Source organism: Nelumbo lutea, chromosome 5 (genome assembly GCF_056320005.1).
Source record: "Nelumbo lutea isolate HS-2025 chromosome 5, American lotus-T2T, whole genome shotgun sequence".
Classification (NCBI taxonomy): Eukaryota; Viridiplantae; Streptophyta; class Magnoliopsida; order Proteales; family Nelumbonaceae; genus Nelumbo; species Nelumbo lutea.
In genome coordinates this window covers 27940568-27953918 of record NC_142688.1, presented here as the reverse complement: position 1 = coordinate 27953918, position 13351 = coordinate 27940568, and positions in this window count along the sequence as shown.

Sequence of the window (13351 nt, the reverse complement as noted above, 5' to 3'; positions counted from 1 at the left end):
AGGGTAAGGATTCTTCAAAATCCAATCTTTCTATAAATTCACTCCGTGCGTGCTGGTGCTGGACAATAATTTGGCCCGACCTCGTAGCCCGGGGACACGTGTATATGACTTGGCCCAGTGTACAGCTCAACCGAACAACACGACCGCAACTCGATGGGAGAGACATGCTGAGTCCAACGCCGGCCACTCGGCAAGTTGCTTAACTCGTCGGGGACTGATACCTGACCAGTTTTGACTTCCGCCAAGTGTGAAAAGTCCCGAACTCTCCCAAGGGCCCGGAGCTCTCCCTTCCCAAAAAGGAAGAACCTTGGCTCGTGGTTAAGTGTCCTGAGCACCTCGGAGCAGCATCGTCCTCCCTCCCCCCAGTGCAGGCACCTCAGCACTTGGGTATAGGGACAAACCTACCCAGACAGTCCGATGCACGGTAGCTCAATAGGATGTGGGGAGCCCTGTCTACCCACCGAACCCAGTGGCAGGGCTCTGATCCCACGCTAGGCGGCGTTCTGTTTGTCTCCTCTGGAAGGCATGACACATCTGTCAAGCCCGTACCTGGCAATGGTAGTTTGTGGCGGCAACCTGCGCCTACCACACCTGCCCTGGCAGTAACGGCAAGGGCGATGGCGGTTATGCCAAGTATGACCAAACTCCAACATAAAAGAACCCGAACCCACACAAAGAAAAGGTATTGAAGCTTAAGCACTTTGAGCACTCTTACTCTCTACTCTCTTTGAGATTTCCTTCAGTTCTAACTTAGCCATCGGAGTATTCCCACAGGGACAACTCCCCGGGAACCCTTCACTTTTTCCTTCCTCTCAGTTGTTGTTCGTTCCAGTCAGAACCTAGGTCACAACTAGCTAGGAGTGCCCAAATCGTGCAACATCATTTGGTGTCGTCTGTGGGAACGCTTCGAAAAGCCTCCCTTTAATCTCTGCGAAACTTCCCTCTTTTGCTCACCAGCAGCACTGACACCCATGGCTTCTTCTAGCAACTTCGAACGTCGGAGCACCTCGGACGACCAACTCCAACTACCCACCGTTTGCATCGGGCAATCCACCATCCCCCTCTCTGTGGACGAGATTCCTAGCCTGAACATGCCCGTAATGGTGGCACCCGTAACCTTCCCGTTGCCCCCTACAGCCGTGACAACCTCCGCTAAACCCACCATCCTCCCTCCAGTGGCCGGCCAAGGCCAACTCAAAGACTTGATGCAATGCATGCGGACCATGCAGGCCCAAATGCAGCAGTTCCAGCAATTCCAGCTTCACCAGCAGCAAGTACTGCACCAAGTGTCTCAATACGAATACCAACAACAGTTCCCCTCACTCCCTCACCGACATCCGGCGACGCAGCCAACCAAGCCTCAGCGCCGTAGTGACCCCCCTTCCCGGCAGGGAGAGACTTTGGCATCAACTCATGGAAGGAAGGGAAGACTCCCTACCCCCGCCACGCGGCCCGAAGTTAGGTCGGGGGCTTCCCAACCGATTAGGCCGGCGTCACCCCAACACTCGCAGCTCGAGCCTCTACTCGTGGAGAACCGGTTTGAGATGCTAGCCAACGACCTGGAGCAAGGTCCTTCTGTCCGTAGTTACCGACAACCATCCCTGCCTCCCGCTAGGCCCATCGAACTCAGCGATACGGAGGCCAACAGCACCAACGCCAAGCCAGCCAAGAGGCAACGAAGACGTCGTCAGGCCCGTCGGACTACCACCGTCCTCAACCTGCCTGAGCTCAAGGGAAAAATAGAAATAAGTTCGGGAGAGGTGAGAGCCACCCCACTTCTCTTGATCCCCTCTCCTCTGTCCCCAGAGCACCTCGCAGTCCCCATGCCCAAATACTTCAAGCTCCCACCATTGGACAAATACGATGGATCCTTCGACCCCAACGGCCACGTCGACGCCTTCCAGTCCTAGATGCATCTAGCCAGGGCAAGCGAATCTTGCATGTGCGTGGCCTTCTCCACTACGTTCAAAGGGGTGGCCCGCACCTGGTACCAAAACCAGTCACTGGGCTCGATAAAGAGTTGGGCACGATTCGTGGAGGTCTTTACCTCCCACTTCGTCACTAGCAAGACATGCCCAAGGACCCAAGAAAGCCTCCTCAACATAGTCCAAAGGGAGGGGGAGTCCATCCGGGGCTATATCAAGCGGTTTAATGATGCTTGCCTACAGATACCTGACCTGGACCCTACAATTCGGCTTATGACGACGAAATGAGGTATCACCCATAGGGAGTTCAGATGGCACATGGTCATCAACCGGCCCAAAACCGTGACCGAGTTCCTCGAGCTCGTAGATCGGTTCGTAGGAACAGAGGAGGAGATCAACCAGAAGGGCGAGTATGCCCCCGAAAAAAGAAAGAGGGAACTGGAACCCCCGGCTCCTAATGACTACAAGAAGAAGGACCAAGCTCAGCGGGCACAACCAATCCAGCATTTCCGAACTCCAGCAGCAGAAAGGATGTTTACGCCCCTCAAAACGAAGCAGGTCGAGATCCTCATGGCGATCAAGGACGCCCTGTATGTAAAGTGGCCACCTCGGCTCAAGGCCGATCATAGTGTTAGGAACAAGAACTTGTACTGTAGCTTCCATAGAGATCACGGTCATAGCACCGAAAATTGTAATAACCTCCGCGACGAGATAGAAGAGCTCATCCGTCGAAGATACTTGAGAAATTTTGTACAACATAGCAATAATAATAATAAAGCAGATCGGCACGAGGGGCAGAATAAAGAAACCCCCGAGTCCAGCAGACAGGCGGAGCAGCCGCAGGGACAGCCTCCAGACGAGAGGCCAATCCGAGGGACCATCCACGTAATCGTTGGAGGATCAATTGTCGCGGGTTGCACCTCGGTGGCAGCTAGGTCATCAGCCCGTGAAACCGCTAGAGAAGAGTTAAACCCCCCAAAGCGGCCAAGGGTGGAGGAGCCAATCTTCTTCACTGAAGACGACGAGCGAGGAGTCCACTACCCCCCCCGATGACGCACCCGTCATCAAGATTAAGGTCAACGAATTCGAAGTCAAACGTGTCCTGGTAGATTCGGGCAACTCGGAAGACATCCTTTTCAAGGCAGCCTTCGACCAGCCTCAGATCCTGGAGGGTGACCTGAAGCCCGCAAGCATTCCACTGGTGGGATTCAGCGGCGAGGAGGTCAGGCCGTAAGGGAAAGTCACTGTGCCGGTGGAGGTCGGTACTTGGCCCAGTGTGGTAAGGCTCAATCACGAGTTCCTGGTAGTTGCAACCCCCTCGACATACAACGCGATAGTAGGCCGACCCATCACCCACGTCCTGTGAGCAGTAGTCTCCACCTCCCACCTAGCGATGAAGTTCCCTATGGGCTTCGGAATCGGGGTGGTGTAGGGCGATCAGCTCGAGTCCCACAAATGCTACGTAGCCGCCCTCAAAGGAAAGGCCAAGGTAGCTGATGACCTCGAACTGGGACGACCCACAGAGCAGCTTGTGGAGCGGGCTACTCCTACCGAGGAGACCGTCCCCTCGGGTACTCCAAATTGGTGCTTCTATCGAGGAGCCCCTACGATCTCAACTGGTAAGCTTCTCGCTTGAAAACTATTGCATGGTCGGCAGCAGAAATGCCCGGCATAGACCCCGACATTATCACTCACAGACTTAACACTGATCATTTAGTTAGGCCCGTTAGACAAAAGAAGCGCAACCTAGCCCTAGAACGATGAAGGGCAGTCAACGAGGAGGTTGAGAAACTCCTTGCAGCCGATTTTATCAGGGAAGTCCATTACCCGAGCTAGGTAGCCAACCCCGTTCTGGTGAAAAAGGAAAATGGTAAGTGGCGCATGTGCGTCGACTACACCAACCTGAATCGGGCTTGCCCAAAAGACTGCTTCCCACTTCCCAAGATCGACCGCTTAGTGGACGTGACATCGAGGCACGAGTTGCTGAGCTTCTTGGACGCCTATTCGGGCTATAACCAAATAAAATGGACCCAACAGACGAGGAGAATACCACCTTCATAACCGAATTTTGCTTGTATTGCTACACGGTCATGCCCTTCGGGCTGAAGAACGCTGGGGTTACTTTTCAGAAACTTGTAAATAAGCTGTTTGAGCCACTTGTTGGCACAAAAGTAGAGTGTAATGTAGACGACATGGTTGTCAAGACCCAAGTTTCACGTGAATTAATACAAGATTTACACTTAGTGTTTGAAATTCTACGTAAATTTAATATGTAGTTAAATCCGAATAAGTGCATCTTCGGTGTCAGCTCGTGTAAATTCCTAGGGTTCATCATCAACCGGCAAGGCATTGAGGCCAACCCGGACAAAATCAAGGCCATCCTGGAAATGAGACCACCCCGAAAATTAAAAGAGGTCCAGAAGCTGAATGGTCGGTTGGCCGCTTAAGTCGATTTGAATGGACTAAAGAGTGCCAGCTCGCATTCGACGAGCTCAAAAGGCACCTCGCCAACATCCCAGTCTTGACCCGACCCAAAGTGGGCGATGTTTTAGAGTTGTACCTCTCGGCGAGCGACAAGGCGATCCGTTTGATACTAATAAGAGAAGTAGATTAGGTCCAATGACCTGTCTATTATGTTAGTAAAATGTTGTAGGGAGCAAAGATGAGATACCCGGATATAGAAAAGTTAGCGTATGCATTGGTTATAGCAGCCCGAAGGCTTCATCCATACTTCCAAGCTCACACCGTCGTTGTCCTTATCAATAAACCTCTGAGGCAAGTTTTGCTCAAGCCCGAGGTTTCGGGAAGGTTGACAAAGTGGGCCATCGAGCTCAGCGAGTATGAGCTCCAATATAAGCCGCAAACTGCTATCAAGGCCCAAGCCTTGGCAGATTTCGTTGCAGAATGCACCTTTAGCTCCGAAGTCCCCAGGCCGGTAGAACACGAGGCCCCCCAATACGGGAGAGCTCAGAGTTCCTAGACCGGTTGAACTCGAGCACCGTGAAGTAGCAACCAGCGCGACATCTCTCCTAGTTAGGCCAAGCCAGAACTGGGATGAAGAACCCTAGATCCTTCACGTAGAAGGCTCATCAAATCGGCAATAAAGCGGAGCTGGGATCGTCCTGTAAGGACCAAGCGGTGTGAAACTGAAGTACGCGCTATGCTTTGAGTTCATGGCATCCAACAACAAAGCAGAATACAAGGCACTGCTAGTCAGGCTGGCCCTTGCAAAGGAAGTGAAAGCCAAACACATCGTCATCTGCAGTGACTCCCAGCTCATGGTAAATCAAGTTCTGGGTGTGTACGAAGCTCACGAACCAACTACGGTAGCATACTTAGCCAAAGTGAGAGAGACTCTGCTCAACTTCCGGTCACATTTCATCTGGAAAATTCCGAGATCAGAGAACGCTGAGGCCGATGCCCTGTCACATTTAGCCAGCACAGGGGACAACATCATGAGGACTGTGTATATAGAAAACTTACCTCAGCCTAGCATTCTCAGGGGGGCAGATGAGGTCACTCCCGTCGTTCAAGCAGAGCCAAGCTGGATTGATCCACTCATGAGCTTTCTGTTATGTGGGGCCCTCCCCGTAGACCGTAATGCCGCCAGGAGGATAGAGCGCCAGACAGCCAAATACGTCATGATAAACGAACGATTGTACCAAAGATCCTACACACTCCCCTACATGCACTGCCTGCGACCCTCGGAAACTGAGCTCGTCCTCCGCGACACTCATGAAGACCTGTGCGGTGGACACTTGGGGGGGCAATGCCCTCACTCAGAAAGCACTACGACAAGGGTATTACTAACCAACCATGAAAGCAGATGCGACTAAACTTGTCAAAAAATGTGACAAGTGCCAGAAGCACACTAACATCCACCACCAGCCTGCCGCCGATTTGAAATACCTGACTAGCCCATGGCAATTTGCACAATGGGGGATTGACCTACTTGGGCCATTCCCGCCAGCAATAGGGCAAAGAAGGTTCCTAGTGGTGTCAATGGACTATTTCACAAAGTGGGTTGAAGCCAAACCTCTCACGACGATCACAGCTCGGAACGTGTAGAACTTCTTTTGGAAGAACATACTGTGTCACTTCGGATTAACTCGGGTACTGATCTCCAATAATGGTAAGCAGTTCGAGGACATCAAGTTCCAGAACTGGTGCCGAGGCATGGGAATTCAGCAAAACTTCACCTCAGTGGCGCACCCTCAGGCGAATGGCCAAATGGAAGTTACGAACAGGGCCATCCTTCGAGGACTGAAAGTGCGCCTGGACCGAGCTAAGGGACTGTGGACAAACGAGCTGCCCAGTGTACTTTGGGCCTACCGTACCACAGAAAGGACTGCCACGGGAGAAACTCCCTTTAACCTTATATATGGTACCAAAGCAGTCATCCCAGTCAAGATTGAAGTCCCCTCGCTGAGATCGAAGGCATACAAAGACAGAGCAAACGAAGATGAGCTACGTACCAACCTCGACCTGCTAGACGAAGTGCGGGACCTCGCATACATTAGGACCGTGGCCTATCAACAAAGGATAGCTTGGTACTATAACGCCAAGGTAAAAAAGCGAACTCTCTGCGTTGGTGACTTGGTTCTCCGCAAGGTTATGGTGCCTAAGTCCGGCGTTGACAAGCTCGGTCTGAACTGGGAAGGGCCCTACTGAGTAAAGCGAGTACTCGAGGAAGAAACATACGAACTCGAAACCCTAGAAGGGAAACAAGTACCTCGGGCGTGGAATATCGTCAACCTAAGACTATATTACCCGTGAACCACCGAACTGAGTGAACCGCGAGCCACTCCCTTCTAGCCTTAGGGCCAATCCACCGAACTAAGTGACAACCTCGGCAGCACGAGGTCCAGTCACCCCCTTAGTAGGGGCAGACTCCAGGAAAACAGTTTAGAGTGACCACGGGTCACTCCCTCCAGCCTAAGGGCCAACACGCTTGGTTAACTGAAGACCAAAGGCCTAGCACGCCAAAGACCAAAGGCGTCTCGAGAACAGACTTTCTGACTCCTAGCCTACCTTGATATACGCTACTAGAGGTCAACGCCAACCTAAATAGCCAAGCAGGCAGATCGGGCACTCGCCTTACTATGCCTACCTCGACGTACGTCGCTAAAATCTGATGACCACTCCTACTAAGTACAGGAAGACAGTTCGGGGTGACAGCGGTAAAAGGTCGCTCACCTCGGGAACCGAATTTACTAACTCAACAGCTCGGGTAAGGCAAACACTCCAGCAGAAATAAATCACACAAGCGCTTAACAAGATACACATATATACTCTCATTGCATGAGTGTAATTTCATTACAGAATCCCAATTACAAGGAAACAAGAAAAAAAATACAAGTACACACACAACTACTTGGAAGGCTTATCAGCCTTACTTGGGGCCTCCTCGGAGGTGTCAGCTGGGTCAGTAGTATCGGCCTCCTCGTTGCCGCCCTCATCGTCGGAGTCTGGGTCCTCCACGGCTTGGTGGGCCATGTCATCAGTAATTTTATAAGTGGTGAAGGCGCTTACGTCAAGATCAGGGTATACACGCCTCATCCACCACCTACCGAGCTTGAACCCCCTACGATAGGCCTGCGACATCACGTCGTCAAACCTAGACGACTTGACATAGTCAATGACGGCTTGGACCTTCGCCTCTTTGAGAGCTTCATCGAAGATCTCAGTCTTCTCCTTGCTGTCATCTTTGAGGTACTCCACCTCGTGCTTTAAGGCCCCCTTGGCTTCCTTGAGCCCCTGCACCTCAAGCTGCGAAGCCCTCTGACATGCCTTGAGACTCTCCGCCTCGAGCTTCAAGGCTTCCTGACCTGCTCTGAGCCCGTTCACCTCGGCCTTCAGCCTATCCCTCTCGCGGGCCAGCTCCGACTTCTCCAACAGCAGGGCTTCGATAAAGCTCTTCTAGGCGGTAGCGTCATTTTCCAACTTGTGAATCTTGCCCCAAGCTGCCCTTAGCTCAGTGTGAGCCACGCGAGATTACTCCTCAGCAACCAGAGCACGCCTCAAGTGTTTGTCGGACTGAAAGGTCAGCGCGTGCACAACAGTGTTCACCTTGCAGAAGGAGGTTGGTCAGTACTAAAGAAAGAAGAAGGAAAGAAAGGATAGAGAGAGGTGGCTATTAGGGAGTGAATTCACCACCACGGCATGGGTTGCAGTGCGAGTCCTGAGTTAACCAGGAGAGAGTTCGACCCAATCTACAACATTCGCAGTGATAACAACCCATTACTTCTTTCAAGGCTGATATCGGGATTCATGATGCTCTCTGCCACCTCCTCAGTCCCCGAGCTGGATGCCGCCGTATCTGCGGCACGATGGGCCAATCCCTCGGAAACCTCAACAGCAGCCCGACAGGATTTGGGACCTCGGCAGCAGCCCCGGCGGGATTTGGGACTTCAGCGGAAGCCCCGGCTGGCTCAACGAACGAGTATGCCGCCTTTTTAGGCCCCCGAGGTGGTAAGTCCCCCTCCAAGTCTATCACAGGAGGGGCATTAGGGAGCTCAGGCCCCGAAGAGGGACCTACGGGAGATCGGGTTCAGGGGTAGGGGTCATTAAGGGTTCCATGCGCGCCTTCTTGGCAGCCCGCTTCTTCCTCTTCTTCATCTAACGGAGGAGCCTCGGACGGTAATCCTCTCTTCCTCCATAAGACCTGTGACAGAGCTCGGCGTCAGTAAAATTCAAAGACACTAGGCTGATTGAACAAAACGCTAAAGTGGAAATCGACCTACCCGGGCTTAAACGAGCCTGAATGAGCTTTTCTTCAGCAATGTAGTCCCTGCGATCGAACCCGGCCTAAGCCCATGAATGAAAGGTCTCCCACGTCTTCCGATTGAGAGCAATGCTGGGAGCTTGAGTGGCCACCCTCCAGTTGGTAAGGAATGGCCACTCCGTACTGCTCCAGACTACAAAGTAGTCCCGCTTCCAGGCGGGGACCTTGCTTGAGAACTTGTGTAGCATTTTGAAACCCAGGCGAGGGAACAGATAGTAGGTCTACCCATGCTCGGGTGGAGCGCTAAAGGCACTCTTTTCTATTAGCAGGATGGAGCAAAGAATATCTGTCTAAAGGCAAGTTTTGTTCGGAACAGAGGGAGATAGTCCTGACCAGGTTCCGAATAGAATTGGGGTGGAGTTGGTCCAGCGTGATGCTAAAGCGCCTCAACACCTCGGGAAAAAGGTGGTGGAGCGGGAGACGAAGTCTGCCAACTAGTTGTTCCCTGAAGATCACGATCTCATCTGGACCGTGCTCCCAAGGGAAGTTGCCGGTGGGAAGACTGTACGAGTACTCCTGGGGTAGGTTGAACTGATGGATGAGGTGCTGAAGCCTCTCCTGCGTCATGATGGATGGGCTGAATTGGTCCGGTACCCGACCTCGACGAGAGGTAGACGCCAGTTTGCCCGAAGTCACCCAAGCCTCGTGGGAAGGACGGGCGACGGCAGGGTCACCCTGACCCGAGGTACCCACCTCGGGTTCGTCTAAAAGATTGTCCCTGCTAGATATCGACGGGAATGAACTGGGAAAAAAGGAGAAAGGGAAGCTCGGGGACTCACCAGAAAATGACGCAACCGAACTAGGAGATCCGAGCTAAAGACCCCAGACGCGAGCTCACGGTGGACGAAAGGTACTTAGTGGCGAAAGAAAATGACCAGGGTCCCCTGGTATTTGTAGCCAATGGGCCCAAGCGCCACGGCCAGGATCGAAGCGATCTAACAGTCCTCAAGAAAATTGGTTGCGAGACTCCCAAGGCGAAATCAATTTAGCGTGTTTTTTGGCGTCTGCGAAGTCTAGATCGCGTGATGTCTGTGCATAAGCTGTACGCGACCCAGGATCGGTCCATCCAACGAGTCGCCCGACAGAGTGGCACGAGAACTAAGCCAAATCCACCCAGCGCGCCATGAACTCTTCGCGTTGGGTCACCACCCCCAGCACGGGGAGTGGGGTCAATTGATGAAATTTGGCCCAACCTCGTAGCCTGGGGACACGTGTATATGACCTGGCCCAGTGTACAGCTCAACTTGACAACACAACCACAACTCGACAAGAGAGACACACCGAGTCCAACGCCGGTCACTCGACGAGTTAAGCAACTCTTCGGGGACTGACGCCTAGCCAATTTTGACTTCCGCCAAGTGTGGAAGGTCCCGAGCTCCCTCTAAGGGTCCCGGAGCTCTCCCTTCCCAAAAAGGAAGAACCCTGGCTCGTGGTTAAGTGTCCCGAGCACATTGGGGCAGCATCGTCCTCCCTCCCCCTAGTGCAGGCATCTCGTCACCTCGGTATAGGGACAAACCTACCCCAGATAGTCTAGTGCGCGGTAGCTCAGTAGGCTATGAGGAGCCCTGTCTGACATCCGTACCCACCGAACCCAGTGGCAAGGCTCTGATCCCTCGCCAGGTGGCATTCTATTTTCCTCCTCTAGAAGGCATGACACGTCTGTCAAACCCGTACCTAGCAATGGCAGTTTGTGGCGATAACCTGCGCCTGTCACACCTGTCCTGGCAGTAGCGGCAAGGGCGATGGCGGTTATGCCAGGTATGACCAGACTCCAACATAAAAGAACCTGAACCCACATAGAGAAAATGTATTGAAGCTTAAACATTTTGAGCACTCTTACTTGTTTAAGATTTCTTTCAATTCTAACTTACCCATCGAAGTATTCCCACCGGGACAATTCCCCAAAAACCCTTCACTTTTTCCTTACTCAAGTGTAGTTCGTTCCGGTCATAACCCAAGTCACAGCTCGTAGTGCCCAAATCGTGTAGCATTAGAAATCATTTGTTTTCCATTAAATCCAGCTTGAATTTAAATCTAAAGGAGATGGGCTTTGACCGCAACAAATTCATCTAGAATTAGTCGTTACCCTAATTTATGCTTTTTTATGTTCCCCAGAGTTCGATTTCTCCAGCTCGCACGATAATGGCCCAAGTGACAAAAGCTAATTATGACTCCTGCACCAAGACACCCATCGGTTCCATCATTTCAACCAGTCCGTGCGAAGATTCTTCTTAATGCTTCAGGCGACCACTACATCTGCACTATTAGCAACCACTGCCAAGCGGGCATGAAGCTAGCAATCACCGCCGGTGCCGCTTCTACTACCACCAATGGCACCAACAACTCCACTACACCTACTGCAACCTCTTCACCGACCCCACCAAGCTCTGCTTCATCTCTTGGCGTAGGCGGCTTCTCTGCCGTACTATTGTCCATTGCCATCGCTTTCATACACTAGATGCATATGCGGTATGTACATACTGCGGAGCTGATCCTATCTGTTCTTCCTTGTGTTTCTGTTTTCGTCACCACCGTTGGCCGGCTGTCGTGTCTTTTCCAGAGACTTCTGGACTCCGGAGAGGGAGTTGGATCCGAAATCGAGCAGAGGGGAGTAAACGGGGTTAGGCACGATTGGTTGAGGTGACCGGAGCGATCGCCGGTGTTAGAGATGGGGGCGGAGATTCGAGCTCGGGCTAGAACGGGTCAAAGACTTCCATTTGAGGTTCGGGGGCGGGAATACGAGAGCAGCTCGAAATTTGCTCCATTTGACATCGTTTCGGGGCTAGCGGGCGAGGTTAACGTCCGTCCCGTTAGCCTTGCATGCGGGAACGCCCCACCGCGTGCGACTAGAAAGGTGTTAGTGACGTTGTGTGGGGCGAGGCACGGTGGGGCGGAGATGCGGAGTCATCCTCCTCCTTCCTTTCTTTCCTTCTTTTTTTTTTTTTTTTTTCTTTTTTTCTCCTCTTTCCTTTCTCTTGTTTTCTTTCCTTTCCTAGCAGACTGCTTATAACTCTCTCTCCTCTCTATTTATATTTATTCCCAACCTGTGACCTACGTGCTAATCCAATGGTCAAGATGCAATAAATACCTAAAATTTTACCTTAACCGTTTCAACCCATTTCCAAGAAATCGGTGGCAAAAACGGTTCAATTTCCAAGTCAGTTTTTAAAACCTTGTCTTTCACGAGTTTTATTTCTTAATCGTCACGGAAGTCTACAACTCAAGTATCTTGTACTTTTCTTCTTTTCACTTGTCATATACTTCCAAGAACCCATGAAAACGGTTCTAAATATCAATACACCCAATACATCAGAAAGTCGTAATGATGCTTTTTTTTTCAAAACTGATTCAAGGGGGCCGATTTAAGACACCTCCACCCTTTGAACCGGTCAGAACCCCAACATACCCTATATGGGGCATGTATCAGGATGCTCCCAATACAATATGTATAAGTCGATACAGACCAACACGTGTTAATACTTTGAACCTTGCCCATGAATGAATAAAACACATGATCCATTACCAGTCAACAAAACAAGTGACGATTGAAAATGAACAAGAACCAAGAGAAACAAAACCAAAGAAAGAGGAGAAAAAATGATCGTGACCAGCTAATCGTGGGAACTCTATTGCAGGCTCCACCTCTACATCCTTTCTTCTTCTTCTTCTTCAACCACCCTTTTCACTTGCCTCCACCTCCTCTTCCGCCGGCTACATGCACCAGTTTTGGCCATGGTATTTCTGTTGCAAGGAAGAGCAACAGCGAGACAAGAAAGCAGGATAGAGGTTGATGAGAGCGGATTTGGCCATCCAATGATATTGTGACACATGCCACCTCGGAACAAATAAGTGACACCTGAAACTACTTTGGCAACAACTTGCCTTAGTCAAGTTAATGGTGTCCCACCTGGCGGCCCAAATGCGGTCTAGTACAGGCGTGAGCTAGCAACCAAGCACAAGCACAACCTGGCGGCCTAACACAGGCACCGACCGGGCGGCCTAGCCCAGGCACGACCTGGTAGCCTGACACATGCGCCGACCTGGCGACTTGCAAGACGTGCTCACCGATGAATTCGGCATGCATATCCAAACACTCCCATGATCCTTGGAAGTTGGCCCATGTACCGAACGATCCAGAGGGTGGTCAACGTGCATGGTGGTTACCTCCAGGAATCTCGAACCACTTAGACTACCTCGTAGAAATCTCGGATATGATGCGTGAAGCCCACGCCAAACAATGCCTATATAAAGGCACCAACCACAGAAGCAGTGAAGGAAGCAAGCAAATAAACAAATTCTAGCTCTCATACTTTGCGATTTTTAGCTCGTAGTCTATTACGAGAGTATTGACTTAAGCATCAGAGCGACATCGCTGGGTTAGCCACCTGAGGTCCTCTAACATTTAGTTTCTTGCATGTCTAAAGAGAAACGAAATTCATCAATCCAGCTCGGCAACTCACAGGCAGCTCCACTTCGGCCTTTGAGTCATTGGCCACTTGGAAGCAGACCAAATGACGAGGTACTTAGCCAAAAGATTGATATAAGACCAAAAATTGATTCATCAGAGGTGATGTTGAAGTAGCCATGACTTAGTTTGAAGGGTCTATGTCTGTGGCCGAAGGCTGCTCAGTCTGTGCCTTTA